The 18,041-nt window shown below is 40.1% G+C and overlaps 4 non-coding genes across 4 annotated transcripts; 3 read left to right on the forward strand and 1 right to left on the reverse strand.

The window, feature by feature from the left end:
• Positions 1 to 361: 361 nt before the first annotated feature.
• On the forward strand, positions 362 to 443 carry TRNAS-AGA (transfer RNA serine (anticodon AGA)). Its single transcript has one exon. It is a non-coding gene; the product is annotated as a tRNA-Ser (tRNA).
• Positions 444 to 1,167: 724 nt separating this feature from the next.
• Positions 1,168 to 1,239, forward strand: TRNAD-GUC (transfer RNA aspartic acid (anticodon GUC)). The gene has a single exon. It is a non-coding gene; the product is annotated as a tRNA-Asp (tRNA).
• A 4,185-nt stretch (positions 1,240 to 5,424) lies between these two features.
• Positions 5,425 to 5,506, reverse strand: TRNAS-UGA (transfer RNA serine (anticodon UGA)). The gene has a single exon. It is a non-coding gene; the product is annotated as a tRNA-Ser (tRNA).
• Positions 5,507 to 12,630: 7,124 nt separating this feature from the next.
• Positions 12,631 to 12,702, forward strand: TRNAQ-CUG (transfer RNA glutamine (anticodon CUG)). The gene has a single exon. It is a non-coding gene; the product is annotated as a tRNA-Gln (tRNA).
• The last annotated feature ends 5,339 nt before the right edge of the window (positions 12,703 to 18,041 follow it).

Genomic DNA, 18,041 nt, shown 5'->3' on the forward strand with positions numbered 1-18,041 from the left:
GGAACTGTTCTGAAGGTTAAATGAAGTTGTTAATCAGAAGGCATGTGAAATTCAGAGTTGTTAGATACTAGTATTATTTTTACCAGATCAATTTCCATGCCATACTACTCCTTGTTTCTTCAACCAGATGACAAGAGGTGTAGAATCATGCTCTAGTTTTAAAGCAGGTGTGGGCACGCTTTAAATCCAAACACAAAGAAATACATATACTTTACCTGAAAATTCGAAAGAGAGAAAAGCTGAAAGAAGAAAACAAGGAGTAGCTGAGTCCAAAACTCGAGGAAAACTAGTATTAAGTTTTTGATAAATAAACATCAGTGCTTGCCTGTTCATAACTTGAAAAAAAAGCGAGCGGGACCGTGTAGTCGTGGCCGAGTGGTTAAGGCGATGGACTAGAAATCCATTGGGGTCTCCCCGCGCAGGTTCGAATCCTGCCGACTACGGAAGTCGGTTTCTTTTTTTCCGAGCGAATATAATTGGGAATTTCTTGGCGGAGAGAGAAAACGAAACAAACCGCAACGTGTAAGATCCTTGACTAAACTTGTTCGGTTCTTTGCCCGGTCCAAAATTGCACAGCAATAGAGAATGGAAGTTGCTATTACTCTACTGTTTTCATTAAAATTAAAGGTGCCTTAATAAGTAGAGCCCTAATCATATTCCCGTCAGCGAAGCCTCCGCACAGATCTCGGGGACACCTCGTGTTTCCTTGCCCTCCAACACCGCTTGAAACCTATATTTTCAAGACAACTCTTGATAGTGTTTTCTTCCTCCACGGAAATAAGCCTTATTTCCTAGATCGCAGTCTACGGTGAATTAGCAGAGAGACTCCGTGGAATCAAAGGTTCAACAGCTTTGGTCGCCTAGATTCGTTGCTTGCAAATCTAGTACGAGAAACACCGTCAAAGAAAACGACACCATCCCTGTCGGGAGAGCAGGCTGTGCTGCCAGGCCCGAGCGTTTCAGCTCCAGGGCAGAGGTGGATGGAGCGAGCGGGCCGAGAGGAGGGCTGGAGCGAGACTTGGTTGGTGGCGGACGAGTCCGAGGCAGCTGAAATGTAGATTTGCCAAATGTAATCAAGCAAGTAGAACACAAATCTATAGGCTAAAAGAAGGCGGACAGGAGGATTTCATTTTATTAGATATCTTTAAGAGGCTGGTTTCAAGTTCCTCCTCGTTAGTATAGTGGTGAGTATCCCCGCCTGTCACGCGGGAGACCGGGGTTCGATTCCCCGACGGGGAGGTGAACGGTTACCTTTTGTATTCATAGTCACTCACTTTGGAATAACTGGCAATCATGTAGCTACTGCTTAGGAGCAAATACCGCATTCCATATTTCTTTAATATGAAATTGCAGAACTCATTCTGGTTAGCTATCTTGAGGAGCGGACCTCAGAATCCGTGGGCGGTGCTGCAGCTTCTTCCGGAGCGCCCTCGGTGATGGCATCTGTGAACTGAGAACACAACTACCTGGGAACTCGCCTGTCAGTTATTCACGACAACCGCACCCTCCCCAGCTTCCGTCACTCGTAGTCCTGGCTGCTCTGATCAGAGAAACATTTCAGTGCAATCCTAAAATATCAAAGCCACAGCTACTTTAAGGCCCAGAGGAGAATCTAGGTTTAAATGGCACAGGACTTAGAATACTCATTGCGAGTTAATAAGAATATAATAATAGTCCAACGCTTGCCTCGCATTTGCATGCAGAAAGAGCTACTAGGGCAATATGCCAAGAAAAAGGTCAAAAAGCCGCTGTAGGTGTTCAAGTCCTCCATCCTCCTAGACATCAAACCCTGGAATGATGATACCTACGTGGCACAGGTGAGGACTCACATGTGCTCCATCCAGATGCACTGGCTGACCTGGACAACTCCAAACTGGTGCACCTGAACTATAGCATCCACAAGATGCAGATCAAATATGTGGAGGAAGACGACAAAGTGGTCACAGACTTCCAGGAAGAGGAGATTCCCCAAGTTCCAGGAGCATGTGAAGAGTGTCAACATTGCCACTTTCAACAAGACGGGAAGCTCCCAGCAAAGCGCTTGTGAATGTGTGTCAGACTTTATGAATTAAAGACTGAGCTTTCCAAAAGGAAAAGCAAAAACAACAACTATTATAAACCCATAGCAATCAAGACAGAGTGGCACTTAGGGATGGAAAAAACCAATGGAACAGAAGAACGCATCCTAAACAGACTCACTCATACAGTCACTTGATTTAAAACAAAGGCGACCCTGCAGTGCAATAAGGAAAGACCATTCTTTTCAACGAATTGAAATTCTATAAACTGGTGGCTCAGCTGTGCATCCATACAGAAACAAATGAATCACAACATACACAAAACTCAATCAGATGAAATGTACATTTAAGCATAAAAGGGAAAGCAATGTTGCTTCTGAAAGATAACATAGAATAGTATCTTCATGACCTAAAACAGAGCACAAAAAGCAATCACCACAAAAGATATGTGTTTGTATTAGACTTCACCAACATTTTGTTCATTGCTAGCCACCAGTAAGCAAGTACAAGGCAAATCTCAGAGAAGATATTTGCATCACATATGCCTAACAAAAGACTATGTCCAGAATATAGATTTAGATATAAATGTGTTGTTATGACTTTGTTAAATTGACATTTGTTAAGTGGAGCACAGAGTGCTGGATGGTGAATCAAATTGAGGTTCAACAACAGACCACAAGAGAAACTGAAACACAGAAGTTTATTACTCACAGGTCTTGGAGGAAGCACATGAACACATCTCAAGGGGCCACATGGGGAGATCAAGGCAGAGTTCAGAAAGAGTGATAGGACCTGGGGCGCACGCCTTTTTAGGGTCCATGGGTGGAGTGCTTTGGGGTTCCTGGGCTAAGGCTGGATTGGTCAATTCAAACCAAAAGGGAGGGGTTTGGGTAAGGTCCGCAGGGCTCTAATCAAAGGGGCTGCATCCAAAAGGATGGAACCAATTCAAATAACTTTGTAGAGGAGGTGGACTTTAAGTAATGCCTTGACATCTGGGGCTAATTTTGAAGATGGTGGAAAGATGCCTGTCAGAACAAGAGCAAGGGCATTGAGGGACTTCTGTGACTGAGGAAGCTCAGAGTAAGAGAGGCTAGGAGGGGTGAGGACACTCCTGTATTTGGCACCCTGCTGGCTTCTCTTCTGCTCCATCTCTTCCATCCTTTAGCCTTCCTTCCCCCACCTCCTTCTTTTTGTTTTTCCACATGTTCTCTGCTCCTACCTGAACCTTTTCTTCCCAATTTCTTCTGGGTGGGAACCAAAGTACCGAGGCTCTGAATTTACATTTTGTTTCCTGAATCAACCGTAAGGCCCAAATAAATGTTCTTGGTCTTTGAATGTGCTGGAGAAGGTAGGAAGAGAGGGCTGGCACCAGACAACTTTCCACTGGAGTCTTTAAACTGTAGGATAGAGGCATTGAACACAATGAGTACTAGCGGGAAACTGTGCTACCAAATTTGTGAGCTTTACTCTAACTGATCCAATTTTCATTTTTTATTTTTAAATCCCATTTCTTTACAATCTGTGTTGTTTGACTCTCATTTCTAGTCATCTTTGAGCCGAAATAGATGAGTAATGAAACAAGAAACTAAAACTGGCAATTGTCATACTTTGACATACACAACAGATAAACTGTACCAAACCACGATGTGAAAGACAAACTACCTAAGCTCAAGTTCTTTTTACCTCACTTTATTTATATATTTTATGCTAATACCATAGCAAGAGTAATTCCAAATGGATTCGTGTTCCAAAGATCAGATCACTGACTTGTCTAATCTTATCTCATCCCAGTCATTTGCTTAGTTGACAAATTCTGATCACTGTCACAGACCTCCTTTAGTAATTTCTGTTCTAAAGTCATCCTATGACTAACCCTGGCCCCCCAAACTCTTGTAAATCCCTTCCCTAACTCTACCCTTTGAGTCACTGAGACTCTTTCAGAATCGGACTCTCCCTTGGCCAGTAAGTGTAATAAATCCTGTTTACCAGGATCAACAGGCTTCCCTGATGGTCTTTGTATGGGGCTCAACATGGATTTTGTTTTTACTCTCAAACTAGAAATGTTCCTGGGCCTGGCAGCCAATGCCTGAACAGCCACCTCCTGTGGTTTAACAAACCTTTTCTACTCTTGAGCTCTGGAGTTTTCAGGCTGAGAAGATACAATGGACGTGGTGCTCTTTATAAACTAGTCATTTATATGATGCTACGATACCAATTACTGTTATTATTGCTCAAAAATAGGTAAAGCCTCATTGCTGTTGAATGATATTCCCCAACGTTGGGCTAACAAAACACTTAATACACAATGGGTAACATCCCCACACTCCAGACCAGCAACTTAGACTTATCTATGGAGACAAACTCTGAATAGAGTCAGGCAGTAACATTAATTTCCAACTGTCGCCATTGTCAACGCAAACACACCTGATCTGCCTCCACACAAAACCCAGTAGTTTGGCTCCCTAGCTACAGACACAAACCCAGGAGGAGTTCAAGCTCAGCCCTGCCACTTACTAGCTGGGTGACCTTTGTCAAATTATTTTACTCCTATGGGCCTCAGTTTCCAGATTTGTAAAACGAGGGTAATAGTAGTGTTTATTTCAGATGCATGTTGTGAAGATCATACAAGTTAACATACACAAAGCACTTGGAAGACCATATATGTAATCAGTGCTTGATAAATAGGAGCTGATATTAAAATTATTTCTATGTATAAACTACACTAGGATTGAGTCTGCTAACCACTGTTTTTTTTAAAAAAATATGTTCCCTGTAATACTTGTAAAATGTGATTTCACAATTACGTTTAAGAAAGTCCTTAGTCTAGATACCATTTTACTGTCCAGTGTGGGCAAATCAATCATTGGTTTCTTCATTGTTAAAATGGGGCTAATATTACCTATCTTATAGGGTTATGTTAGTAATTAAATGAGATAATGCATGTAATACCAATTCAATGCCTGGGACATATTAAGGGTTCAAAAAATGGTAGCTGTTAGAGTAAATACTGTTTTATAAATCCTGAGTTCCCTAGAATAGACAGCAGCAAGGAAAGCACCTCCAACCCAGGAGAGGATGTAGTCTGACTGTGATGCTGAGCGAATTCAACTTGTGTAATTAAGGCAAAGGGAATTGTCTTCCTCAAATCAGGCTTAATAGTACGTGATGTTCACACCCTAATAGAGTCACGCCTCCATTTGAGGCTGATGTCAAATATTTCAAAACACAAACGTCTCTGAATTGGAGGAAGTTTATTTGACCCAAAGAAAGAGGCAGCAGGCAAAGCAGAATAAGTAGTGAAGATGCCAACTAGAACGCAGAAGTTCCGGTTGCGTTTGGAGCGCTAATAGACAGGAACTACATAAAGGAGCGTTGGGTAACACTTGCAGGCGGTGGAGGATAAAACCGTAGTCGGCAGGATTCGAACCTGCGCGGGGAAACCCCAATGGATTTCAAGTCCATCGCCTTAACCACTCGGCCACGACTACCTATGAAAAGGCATTTCGTGTTAACAGTTTTGAAGGTGTAGCGAGTGGTGTGCCTCCTGATAACTGTGTACCAAGCTATCTTTCACTGTTACTTGATATTACACTATAACGCGATATAGTACAAGATGTTTTAGTGCGTGATTATTAGGTCAGGCAACAAAGAATTTCCTATGTCCGTTCAAGGCTTCTCACTCTTGCATGAAATAAGTCATCTACGGCAAATTGAAATTCAGCAGAGGAAGGTGGAATTCAAAGAACCATTCTGAGACGAGATTCGAATTCTCTATGCCCCAGAACTATACTTCCTAATCACCGTTGACGCGTCCGTTCATAGGTATTTGTCAGAAACCAGCAGAAAGGAAGTTTGGAGCTGAGGGTGGCCCTAGGAACCTCAGACCTGCAAATACCAATGACTGGAAACAGGCTGGAAGAAATCTGGGGTAATCAGAAACCGCGGAGTCATTCGCGTTTGCTTTCAGCGTTAAACACTAAAACAGAAATATCTTCGATAGCCTTAAACGGCTTTGCCCTTTCTCTGCCTTAAAGAGACTGGTTGAAACTCGACTTGAGCGGGGGTGCAGGGCAGAGGGGGCGGAGAGGGACCAGGAGCTGAAGAAAACGATGCTGGGAAGGTCTCCATCTCCTCAGAAAAGCTCACTCCTTTTCTCCTTCCCCAGAGAGGGAAACCCGCAGCCCTAGGAGTCTGGCGAATAGGGAGAAGCAGGTGGGATAACAGGTTTTCCAGTCTGAGGACGTTCTCTATCCCTCTATCCCACACAAGAGGCTGTGAATCCCAGATTAAATCTAGCTGTATTAATAGGATTGTTTCTGGGTTTAGAGACTTGATTCAGTGAGACACTATAGGATCAGGTTCTTTTTTAAATGAGGAAATTAGGGATTATAAGATTGAGTTCTGGGAATTGTAGAACTTTGCCAACACCATCAAGTAGATTCAGACAGACTTTCAGACACAAACAGCAGAAATTCTTTCATGTCTGAGGCCCTCAAACTGTCTCATAGTTAAAGCCCTCCTATATCTGTTTTCGTTTAAAGCAGGCAAAGAGAGGATTGCTCCTCTAGCGGGTTGAATTGTGTGGCCCAATAAGATATATTGAAGTCCTAACCCTTGGTATCTGAGAATGCGACTTTATTTGAAAATAGTCTTTGCCAGTGCAATCAAGCTAAGATGAGGTCCTATTGGATTAGAGTAGGCCCTAAATCCAAAGATAGTGTCCTTATAAGGAGAGAGAGATTTGGAGACACACAGAAACATAGACACACTGGGACAAAGGCCACGTGAGAGGGGAGCAGAGATTGCAGTGATGTAGCTACAAACCAAGGAACACTAAGGGTTTTCAGCGACAACCAGAACTTCCATCTGAGATTTTATCTCTTTTGACTAAAGTTTTCCCTTTAATACTTCCTTTAGTGTATACCTGCTGATGAAGAATTCTCTCATCTTGGTGTGTCTCAAATTACTTTTACTTAGCCTTTATTTTTGAATTATATTTTCATTTATTATAGAATTTGAGGTTGGCAGTTATTTTCATTTAGCACACTAAAGTTATCATCCTATTGTATTTTTGCCTTCCGCTCTTTGTGTTGAGAAGTCAGATCTCAGTCACATTTTTGATATGAAACTGATGAACCATTTTCTCCAGTATTTAAGATTTTGTATTTAATTGTATCAGTTTAACTACGGCATGCCTCTGTTTAGATCACTTTTTTATTAATCTTATTGTAGTTTGTAGGGTTTTTTGCATCTGTGTTGATTTTTTAAAAATCAGTTTGGAAAATTATCACCCTTTGTATCTTCAAACATTGTTTCTGCCTTTCCCTTTCCTTTCCTCTCCTCTCCTTTCTGGACTCGAATGATTGCATGTTTGTTACCCCTTCTAACTTTATCTCCTATGTTCTTATGTATGTCTATCCTTTTACATCCTATACTTCAAACTAGAAATTTTCTTCTGCCTTGTCTCTGAGTTCACTAACTTTCTTTTCATCTGGGCATAATCTTCTTTTAAATGAATTAAATTCTGGATTTTTTATTAGTTAATTTTTCAATTCTAGATATTGTTTTTGATATATTTTTTCAAAATTGCCATGTATTTTTTACTGTTTCTTGTTCTCAGTGTCAAGGAAGAGGGAGAATCCCCTTCTGCCACTTCCCTTAAGGTTCTTCTGACTGGCCAAATAATTAAAATGACAGGTTAGCCAGAGAAAATAATACCAAGTTTAATAACATGTATACATGGGAGAAACCAGGGAAACTGAGTTTTCTTAACACGATAGCAGAAATTCTCATCTTAAATACTATCTTCAGCTAAAGACAAAGGAGGATGTTGGGGGTGGGTGGTTTGGGATTTTGGAGGGGAAGAAGACAATTTACATGAAGAGGGAAATGTAAATGTTTGTCAGACAATGCTTTGCAGGGCCACCTATGGAAAATGTGGCCAGAGAGACAGGAATTATAGTAATCAAGAGTATGTAGATTTAAGTCTTCTCTTTCCTAACTGATAAGAGTTTCCAGAGACAAGGCCATCTCCCCCCCACCCCCCACCCCACCCCGCCAGCTTCTTCCCAGTATGCAGAGGGAGATACCTTTACAAACGTAAATATTTGGTAAACAGAACTTTGAAAAGAATGGGCTTAGTGAGGACTCTGGCAGTCTGTCCATACCCAGAGCTAAATTCCTTTAGGCAGTTAGTGGGGGAGGTCAAATGTCCGTCAGAGAAAACAATCAAGGTAAAGAGATATATTTCAGGGTGGTCAATTTTGATCTCCCACATCAGTTAGAATTAATCTATCTTTTCTTTTTTCTCTTTGAAAATAGTGGACGCTTAAATATACAATAGTGAATCCTTACACTAATGAGAAGGTAAAAAAGAATTTTAAGATTTGGTTAGAGTGCGAATTTAAGTAGGTTGGAAAAAAATCATTTCTATTCTTTATGTAATTTAGGATTAAAGAAGGATAAAGAAGAAGTCCATCAACATTAAACCTTTTACATATACAGTAAAGTATTTGGGACAAATAAGATTTTTAAATGACTCCCAATGAAGATATGATTACAACTCATGAGCTTAGAGCACAGTGGGGTGGTAGCTCATGTATGCCTTTACCACTTTACTAATGCACTCCCTGTGAACAAACTTTGGGATCTTTTCTACTTTATCTATTAATCTTCAGGGAGCAGCAAGACCTTCTGGCTAGAATATGGTTTATGAGATAGTTATGACTTGGAGATAACTAGTGCCTTCACGAGTAGACAAGAGAAAGCCCAGGGAATCTACTTTTAGATGACACAAGATTTAGAAATCTCACTGAGCCATGAGAGAAAATGGCTGGTATCTACCTTCCATTTACACGCCTACTTCTTCAGCAATACATGAAGAAGATCAGAATTTAACGGATTCCTCTTAGTGGAGAGTGCCCAGTAGGGGCCAATGAGAAGCTGCAGTAGAGATCCAATTACTCTGTGATAAAAATGAGCCTGTTCCCCTCCCTTCTGTCTGACCTACTTGTGTCTGAGTCAAGTCTCCCCAGACTGCATTATCAGAAATCCACACCCTCTGAGAACTGGTTTAACTAGTATCTTGGCTTCAGTCATGGATGTAACTTTGACCTAATTTACAAGACCAGGATTAGTGAAACATTCAACCACAATTAGAAGATGATTTTACATTAGTAGTGTGATGCTTAATTTCTACTTGCAAAATTTGTTTCTTATTTATTTAAAAATTAGATTAGATGACATAGAGGAGAAAATCAAATGCAGGAGATTCTTTGCCTGGGGTCCATGGACTTCAAGTATTCCATAAACACCCTGAAGTAGTTTTCAAAATGATAAATGTATGTATCTAGGGGCACCTTTGTGGGAAAGAGTTTTCATAGATTTTATTCAATATGATCTGGAGTCCAGAGCCAAAATAATATGGTTTGAATTTTTGCTCTGACTTCTTTATTCTGTGAAAGAGAGGGAGAAGAATTTTCCAGCAGTATTTTGTTTTGGGGGAAATAAATAAAATGACTGTGAGTGAACATGAAGACTTCAACCCAATTCCCACAGACTGATACCAGCAACTTCTCTGATGTGGAACTGACCCCAGTCTTGCAGGGAACTCACCATTATACTGAGGATGAAAGCCCAGTTGGAATCTCCAGAGCTCCCTGAAGTCACACATGATGTTCACTGATGTTCACAGTTCAAAGCAGGCACTTGAGATCCTAAAGCAACCTTGGAATCTTAGCCTGAACTATGGTCTCAGTCCACCATCAAACGTTTCCTCAGCTCCTCGTTTACTTTTACCATGGTATTGCTGCCCAGACAACCAGGCCATAGGCTATGCCCCTATCTTGCATCTTATATATGAAAAAGTGTGGGCCAAGACTCCCTTTTAAACAGTATCTTCAATCTCTGCTCAAATTCAAACATTCAGTTTTTATTCTTATTTGAAGAATATGCTATTAGCCTCTAGTCATCTGCAGTTTCCCCTAACTCTCCCAATGTGGGTGTTATTTTATTCATACTTTTGGTCTATCCCATCATTGTAAACCAAAAATCTCCAAGGGCAGAACCAGAGATTAGTGTCCTGCTTAATTCTGTGTCCATAGCACTGAGCAGAGCAGTTGTCATGGCATAGGAATTTCGCCTTCCTAATTCCAAGCCTATATACTCTTAGGACAGTGGTAGGCTGTGCAAGCTGTATCACTGAATCTGATGATGTGGCTCATTAGTTAAAAGAGGAGGGAATTGTACAGGTGCACATTGCAAGCCAGAGCTCTGAATTCACTTTGAAGAAATAATTTCATTTGGTTACATTTTTGTTCTTATTCCTGTAAGCAATAGTTTCTACTTAATTGGGAAGATAGAACAGAGAGTTCTCATGTATCCCACACTCAGTTTCTCCTATTATTAAAATCTTACATTAGTATGGTACACTTATTACAATTAATAAATGAATAATTATAATTATTATTAACAAAAGTTCAAAAGTTATTTAGATTTTTTTAGTTTTTACCTAGTGTCCTTTTTCTGTTCTGGGATTCAATTTAGAATGCTACATTATACTCAGTGATCATGTCTCCTTAGTCTCCTCTTGGAGACTAAGTCTCTTAGTCTCCTCCCTGTCTCCTCTTGGCTATAGTGGTTTTTCAGACTTTCCTTGTTTTTGGTGATCTTGACAGTTTTGAGGAGTATTGCTCAGATCCTTTGTTGAAAGCCCCTCATTTGGGATTTGTTTGATGTTTTTCTCATAAGTATACAGGAATTATGGGGAGGAGTTCAGGGAGGAAGACCACAGAGGTAAAGTACCATTTTCATCATTTATATTATATCAAAATGTCTTATCACTGCTGATGTTGACCTTGGTCACCTGGCTGAGTCGTGTGTGTCAGATTTCTTCCTTGCTTACGCTTTTTCCCTGTTTTCCTTGCTGTACTTTTGGGATAGCAATCACCATGCAGAGCCCACAATTAAGGAGTGGGGAGTCCTGTTATTTGGAACTCTTCTGCACAGGAGATTCCCTGAGAGACTGAAGTTGGTTCCACATCAGGGAAGCTGCTGGCACCAGGCTGCAGGAATTGGTTTTCAGTCTTCATGTTCACTCAAAGGCATTTTATTTACTTCCCAAATGTCTCTCCTCCCCAAGTTATTTATTTATTCAATAATTTATTTATATCAGCAAGGAATCATGGGTATTTATTTTATACTTTGTGTTGCAATCCAATACTGTTTTATTCATTGTTGCTCAATTGTTCCAGCTTTGACTGTAACACGCCTGTATTTTTACTTCTTTTTTTTTTTTTTTTTTTCCAGAGATCTCAGAACTTGGTACAAGCCCTTAGAAATGCTCATAAGTTTGTTGCATGGACCTGAAGTCCTTCAGTTATGTTGAAAGGGCTCATGATTCTAGTGTTGCTTGTTCCTAAGGCTTCTGGAAATCACGTTTATTTACCCTACTTGGCAGAAGAGTTTCATTCTTCCTTCTGGAGAGTGAGTGGATAAGGGGGCCATAGGGGCGTGGGAGGAGATGGAGTGGCGAGATACAGGGAGGGAGATGTTCTGTTAGTCCAGCGGCCGCTGTCGCTCACGCTGCAGAGTACTCGCCCTGCGGGCGGGGCCCGTTTTAACCTAGTAGTAACCGCGCGGCCTCTTCAAGCCGGAAGTATCTCCTTGCATATATCAGATGTCTTTAGGAAACAAACATTGCCTCGGCAGAATGCCGATACTTCTCCAGAGGTCTTGTTGGGAAAGGTCGAATCGTGACATCTGCTATTATTTACTCTTAGTAAAGACCATTTGCTTCTCTCCTCAGCCTTTCGCTTTGACAAGCTGTGATCCTTCTGTCTCCTGCCATTGCTGGGGCGGCAACGAACAGACGTCATGTCCCATTCTTGATACCAGGAAATCTTTACAGCTGAGGAATTTGAGACAGGCTCATAGCTGCTGCCCGCAAAAGAGCCAGATTATAGCCTTCTCAATGAGAACCATGTTACAAAACCCTGCTTTGAAAACGGTCAGGCTTTTCATCGTGCTTTTACCCTCTGGTCTCCACGAAGTGGAGCCTTTCCGGGAAGCAGAAGGCATCTCTCGGCGTCCTGCTTTTGTTCCCCTGGGCAACGCCACACCGGGCCAGGACTGGCTGGCACACCACGTCAAATGAAGTCATAAACAATATATATGTCACGAAATTAAGCTTCTAAGAGTTTCCCTTGCGTTCGGAGAAGAGAACGCGGGACAAACACTCGGGAGGCGCGAGCCCTCGCCGTTGCCGCAGCAACACAACCCGGCAGCCGGGCCCGGCCGATGCCTGCGGGAGCCGCCTGCCCCTGCGTCTGGACAGCCGGCTGCGGGCGGCGGGGCGAAGAACGGCCCCGCGAGCTGCAGAAAAGGCAGAGGGGCGCTAAAAAGCACGGACTTATCTTATCTGTCCCTAGAAACGCATTTGCTTTTGGATTTTGCACTAAGAGCCCTGTGCGCGAGAGAAAAGGGGCGTGTGCCTTGGCTGTAGATTAGTGAAAAGTAGGATTCGAATTTCAATTTTTGTAAGAAGGACTACTTGAATTCAGAAATGAAGATATATTCTATCAGGAAGGAGTGCTACAGCCGCTGTTTACTGTGTGGTTCCATGGTGTAATGGTTAGCACTCTGGACTCTGAATCCAGCGATCCGAGTTCAAATCTCGGTGGAACCTGAACTTTTCCTCATTTCTCGTTTCTGCTTTTTGTTGTTGTTTCCCTTTTAGGGGTGGTTGGCAAGGAATCCCCAGTTCACATAAACCCAGAGGGTGATCCAGAAGGGGAAAATGACACGGACTCTGAGTAGGATCTACTGATTCCCTGCTGTATGTCCGGAGCAGGGGACCATCCCTCCCTCTCGCTCCCCCCACTCCTCTCCCACTTAACAGATAATCTTGAGTTGAGTTGAACTTTTCCTTTGATTTACTGCTTTATAAAATGTAGTGAACTCACGTCGTGTAGGAGAAGAAGAATTCTCATGGATATGAAACTTTTCTGCCCAGAGAGAATGAGACTTCATAATGCCTATTAGGTTAAATGACCAAAATTTATAGCTGTTTCATTTTCCGCTAAGAAATGAAGATTTGTGAAAATCTATTCATACTTTAAATAAGTAATTTCTTGAATTGTCTCAGGTATTTGAACACTACTGGATGCCCACGCGAAAACTTGAAGCATTGTCAACAGACCAAGTAAAGGTCCAGATACATTTTTTAAGCGTTTCCATGGTGTTCCTTTGGTCATTTCTATGACATTAATTTACTACGCAGAACTGCTGTCTCTAATGAATATGTTCCATATAAATCATAGCGCTTTCAAATTGTATCCTAAGATGTCTTTGTGATCATTTTATCTTCATAAAACCAAGTGCTCCTATTGCAAGTGAGTTCATTTTCTGGGAAGTGTCTGTATTTGTCACAACTTAAGGCAAAGAAGTTACTGGGACTCTCAAGAAGTAAGTCCAAAGTGCTTTCTTTAGTTTTATTTCATCTATTTGTATTTCTAAAAATTGTATATTTTTATTTCAGATACAGGATATCAGGCTATAAATAATCTTATAGATCTTACTTTCTTCACTTAATATTATATGGCTAAAATTAATTTTTACTTTCATTGCAAGTAGCTGCCATTCATTCACATTAGCTTCTGTATAATATTCTACTGTATCAATATACCACAGTTCATTCATCCACTTTTTTGTTAATGAGAAACCTACAGAGTTGTACATAGTATGAATTTGGTTTTCAGTTACGTCAGCTCCGGGGCCACAAGAAATTCAAAATTGTTTTAGGGCAGAGGAAATCCCTGATTCTGTAACCACATATTTATCTGAGAATTTTTAACACTGAGCTGTCATTTTCTCCCTCCAAATACTTCTGCACAGTAGTGATCACTCACCCTTTAATATTACTCAATCCTTCTAATTGCTCCAGTATTTCCTAGTGTCACCTGCCAGCAGAATTATATCTCCCAGCATAGAATGCCATTGCTAGGTCCTATGCCACCACTGCCTCTAAAAGCTCAGATATCTACCTACTAAGCTCTTTCACCCTTACTAGGAAGCAGTTCTGTGCAAGACTTATGCCCCATGTTTCTTCTGAAAGAAGAAATCTTGCCTTTGTACATTTGATTGGCAACGCTTAGGACACATGCTGGCATCCTAGCTGCACAGAAGCCTAGGAAATTTAGTTACATCTGCTCCCTTGAGGACACACAATTCATTGCTAGGGAATTCCTCCTAGTATGTGAAGTCTTAGCCATATTAGACCACTATGTTTATCAGTGTGATTATCACCTACAATTACTTTTTCATAACTTCCCAAACTTTTCTTCTTCCACTGTTTTTCTCTTCCATTATGATTCATCAACAGATTATGTTCTAAAGGTAAGTTATTAAACACAGCAAAAAAACAAAAAAAAGAATTAGATCATTAAGAAATAAATTGTGAAAAAAATCACTTTAAAAAAGAAATAATAAAACCACAAGTGGAAACTATATTCATTGATATTAAAAGCTCAGATGTATAGTTTGAACAGTAAATATAACAAAAGCAATGAATAGTTTAGTGAACAAGAAATTAGAACTGATGAATGAATGGGATACAAAAAGCTATAAAGCAGAGGAACATTTAGAAATAACATGAGAACATCTAAACAGTGAATGCATAAAACAATATCGTGAGCAATGACTAACTTTTGAGATGTGGAAACAAAATGGAACTAAAATAATAGATAATAATAATATATGAAATGGGGTTTTGTGGTCACAGTCAAATTACACTAGAATTATGTATTATGATAAAATATTAAAAGTAAAGTTCAATGAGGTCATAATTCATGCAAATGATGAATGAATGACTGTTAATCAGTGTTTGCCTGATGTCATGGCCAAAGCCACACAATAACCTTTGCAATGAGGAATTGAAAATGCCAGGATATAAAAATAATTAAGAAATTTTACTGAAAAAATTATTAGCATTATATTTAATATATTGTATTACATATTAATATATTGATATATTATAATTATATTATAATTAAAATTTTAGTAGTCAAAGGTAAAAGGTTGATATTATTGTGCCTCACTGTCATTTACTAGATTTTTCTTGTCACTCTACTCACAGTTGAGCCAAAAAATAAACACCCACTTTCAACTTAGGTGGACCTCCTTTGTTTCTAAGCATTCCTTCTTTTCTTCACAGACTTTATTATGCTTGAATAAATGAAGATTTATCATGATAAAATACGTAATTTTGGAGTTTTGCTTCCTTGTGCAAGTTTAATATGGCAAAGTAAACATTCTACTTTTAAATTATGTTGACCAGGTGGAAAGAATTCTCGAATAGAACCTTTTCTTTAAAGACTCAAAGCCAAAATAGATAATAGTTTATAAAGTTATTTTAAAATATTCTAGAAATGAAAAATTAAGATATAGGCACACCCTTATTATTCCTCACTGTATTCTAATGTATATATTCATAAAAATTTGTTGAGAACAAGTGTATGCTGTTCTTCTTACTGCTATCTAACTAACGAGGTCTCTCTTAATATTTATATTAACTTCCTTACATTAATTTAATTTTTATTGTCAATATTACATAAAATTAACAGATTTTCACAAATTATTAATTATTGACGTTTACCCCTGAAATAGTGAAAATTCCATTCGTACTTCAAATGAGTGATAATATTTCAACACATAAAGCACATAAGAGGATTTTCACTCTATGCTTAATTCTTATTCCTGTTTTAAACGACTGTTCAGATAATAACAGTAAACCTGGATGATATGCCTTGTTCACATCACATGTAGTCTTACACTGACTAGATATGATGGTAAACAACACAATCTCATTATTGTTTATTAAACGTAGGTTAAAGGATGCCAGAAATGATATGGAAACAGGCACCTGGCTATTTGGCTTAATGAAAGCAGAGGATGGAGCAAAATCAAATAGTAAGGTTTTGTTGAATTCAAGGCTGAAATCAAACTTTGATACATCTCTGTGACAGATGAGGATTAAATTTAGATTTGTTAAGTATACATATTAGGACTTTAAGGGAAACTATTATAATAGAAATGGAGTGTTTAAATTAAACTTATAATTTTGAGATAATTGTAAATTCACATGCACTTCTAAGAAATAAGACAGATCTCCTGTACTCTTTACCCAGTTTCTTCCCAATGGTAACATCTTGCAAATTATCCTACAATATAAGCAACTGGATATTGACACAAATATAGTTAAGATAAACATTTCCATCACCACAAGGATCCCTTATGTTATCCTTTTACAGCCACACCTAATTTCCTCCCACCCCCGCTCCTTCCTTAAACCCCGTCAACCACTGATTCGTTCTCCATTTCTATGATGTTCTCATTTGAAGAATGTTATGTTAATGGAATCACACTGCACACAAAACTTTTCAGATGGACTTTTCTCATTTAGCGTAATTCTTTCAAATTGAGATTTTGATTTACATTTCCCTTAATGACCAGTGATGTTGAGCATACTTTCGTGTGCTTATTGGCCATTTGCATATCTTCTTTGGAGACATGTCTATTCAAGCACTTTGCCCATTTTTAAATTGGGTTGTCTTTTTGTTGTTGAGTTATGGGAGTTCTTTATATAGTCTGGCTATTAAGCCTTTATCAGATATATAACTTGCAATTATTTTCTTCCATTCTGCGGGTTGTCTTTTCACTCTCTTGATAGTGTCATCTGATGCACTAAGCTAAAATCAAGGTGTCAGCATGTATGCATTTCTTTCTGGAGGCTCTAGGGGAGAATCTATTACCTTGCTTAATTGGGTTGCTGGCAGAATTCAGTTTCTTGTGGTTGTAGAACTGAGGTTCCCATTTGCTTACTGTAAGCTTAAAGCTGTTTCCAGCATCTAGAGGCCACCACATTCCTTGATTTGTGGCCCCCTTCTTCCATCTTGAAAGTCAGCAGTGGTGGGTTGAGTTCTTCTCATGTCCCATATTTCTGGCCTCCCTCTTCCACTTTTAAGCACTTTTGTGATTAGTTTGGGCCTACCCATATAATTCAGGATAATCTCCCCATCTCAAGATCCTTACCCTTAATCACATTTGCAAAGTCCTTTTTGCCATGTAAGGTAATGTCTTCACAAGTGCTTGGGATTAGGGCATGGACATTTTGGAGATACCATTGTTCTGCCTATCACAGCATTTATTGAGTGTCTTTTTTCATTCAGTTTGAGATCTTCCTGGTTCTTGGCATGACAAGAGATTTTCAATTGACACCTGAACAATTTGGATATTATGCTGTGAGACTTTGGACTTTAAATTTTCTGTTTTAGCTGGCTTCCTCTGACACTGCTCTGACAAGCGAAGTGGTGGGGGGACCTCCTGATTGCTACCAGGTGGCAATAGAATTCCAGGTTCCCCACTCAGATTCTGTTGACACCCAAAGTGGGGGCTCCTTATTATTGCTGTGCAGGAGAGGGAGTTCTGGCTCTCCACTAGGCTTCCATTGATACTTTCCTGGCTTGGAAGTACCTCATTATTGCTCCCCATGAGACCTCCACTGACAAGGCGTGTGTGTGTGTGTGTGTGTGTGTGTGGCCTTGTTACACCTGAGTGATAATGAAAGTCTTGTCTCTCCACTAGGCCTCTTCCGACAGCACCCCACTAGGGAGAGTGACAGGCACCTAATTACTGCCAGGTAGTGCAGGCTCCCCATCGCATCTCCACTGACTGGGTGGAGGGAGGGCCTTTTTACAACCTGAGGCAAGTAAAGTCTCAGTTTCCTACTCTGCTTTCTCTGAGACACTGTGTGTGTGTGTGGGGTGCGGGGAGGTAGTTGACGGGGAGAGCGGGGAGGGGAGCACCTTGTTACAGCCTGGCAAGGATGAAAGTCTACGTTCCCCACTCTGTCTTTGCTGCTGTGTGTTAAGGTGGGACTACAGTTTTTTCTACTTCCATCTTCCTGGAAGTAGAAATCCCTAGAAATGAAGTTTTTAACTTCACCATATACACAAAATTAACTCAAAA

Source organism: Ceratotherium simum, chromosome 13 (genome assembly GCF_057802395.1).
Source record: "Ceratotherium simum simum isolate JZ-2026a chromosome 13, ASM5780239v1, whole genome shotgun sequence".
In the NCBI taxonomy this organism is placed as follows: Eukaryota; Metazoa; Chordata; class Mammalia; order Perissodactyla; family Rhinocerotidae; genus Ceratotherium; species Ceratotherium simum.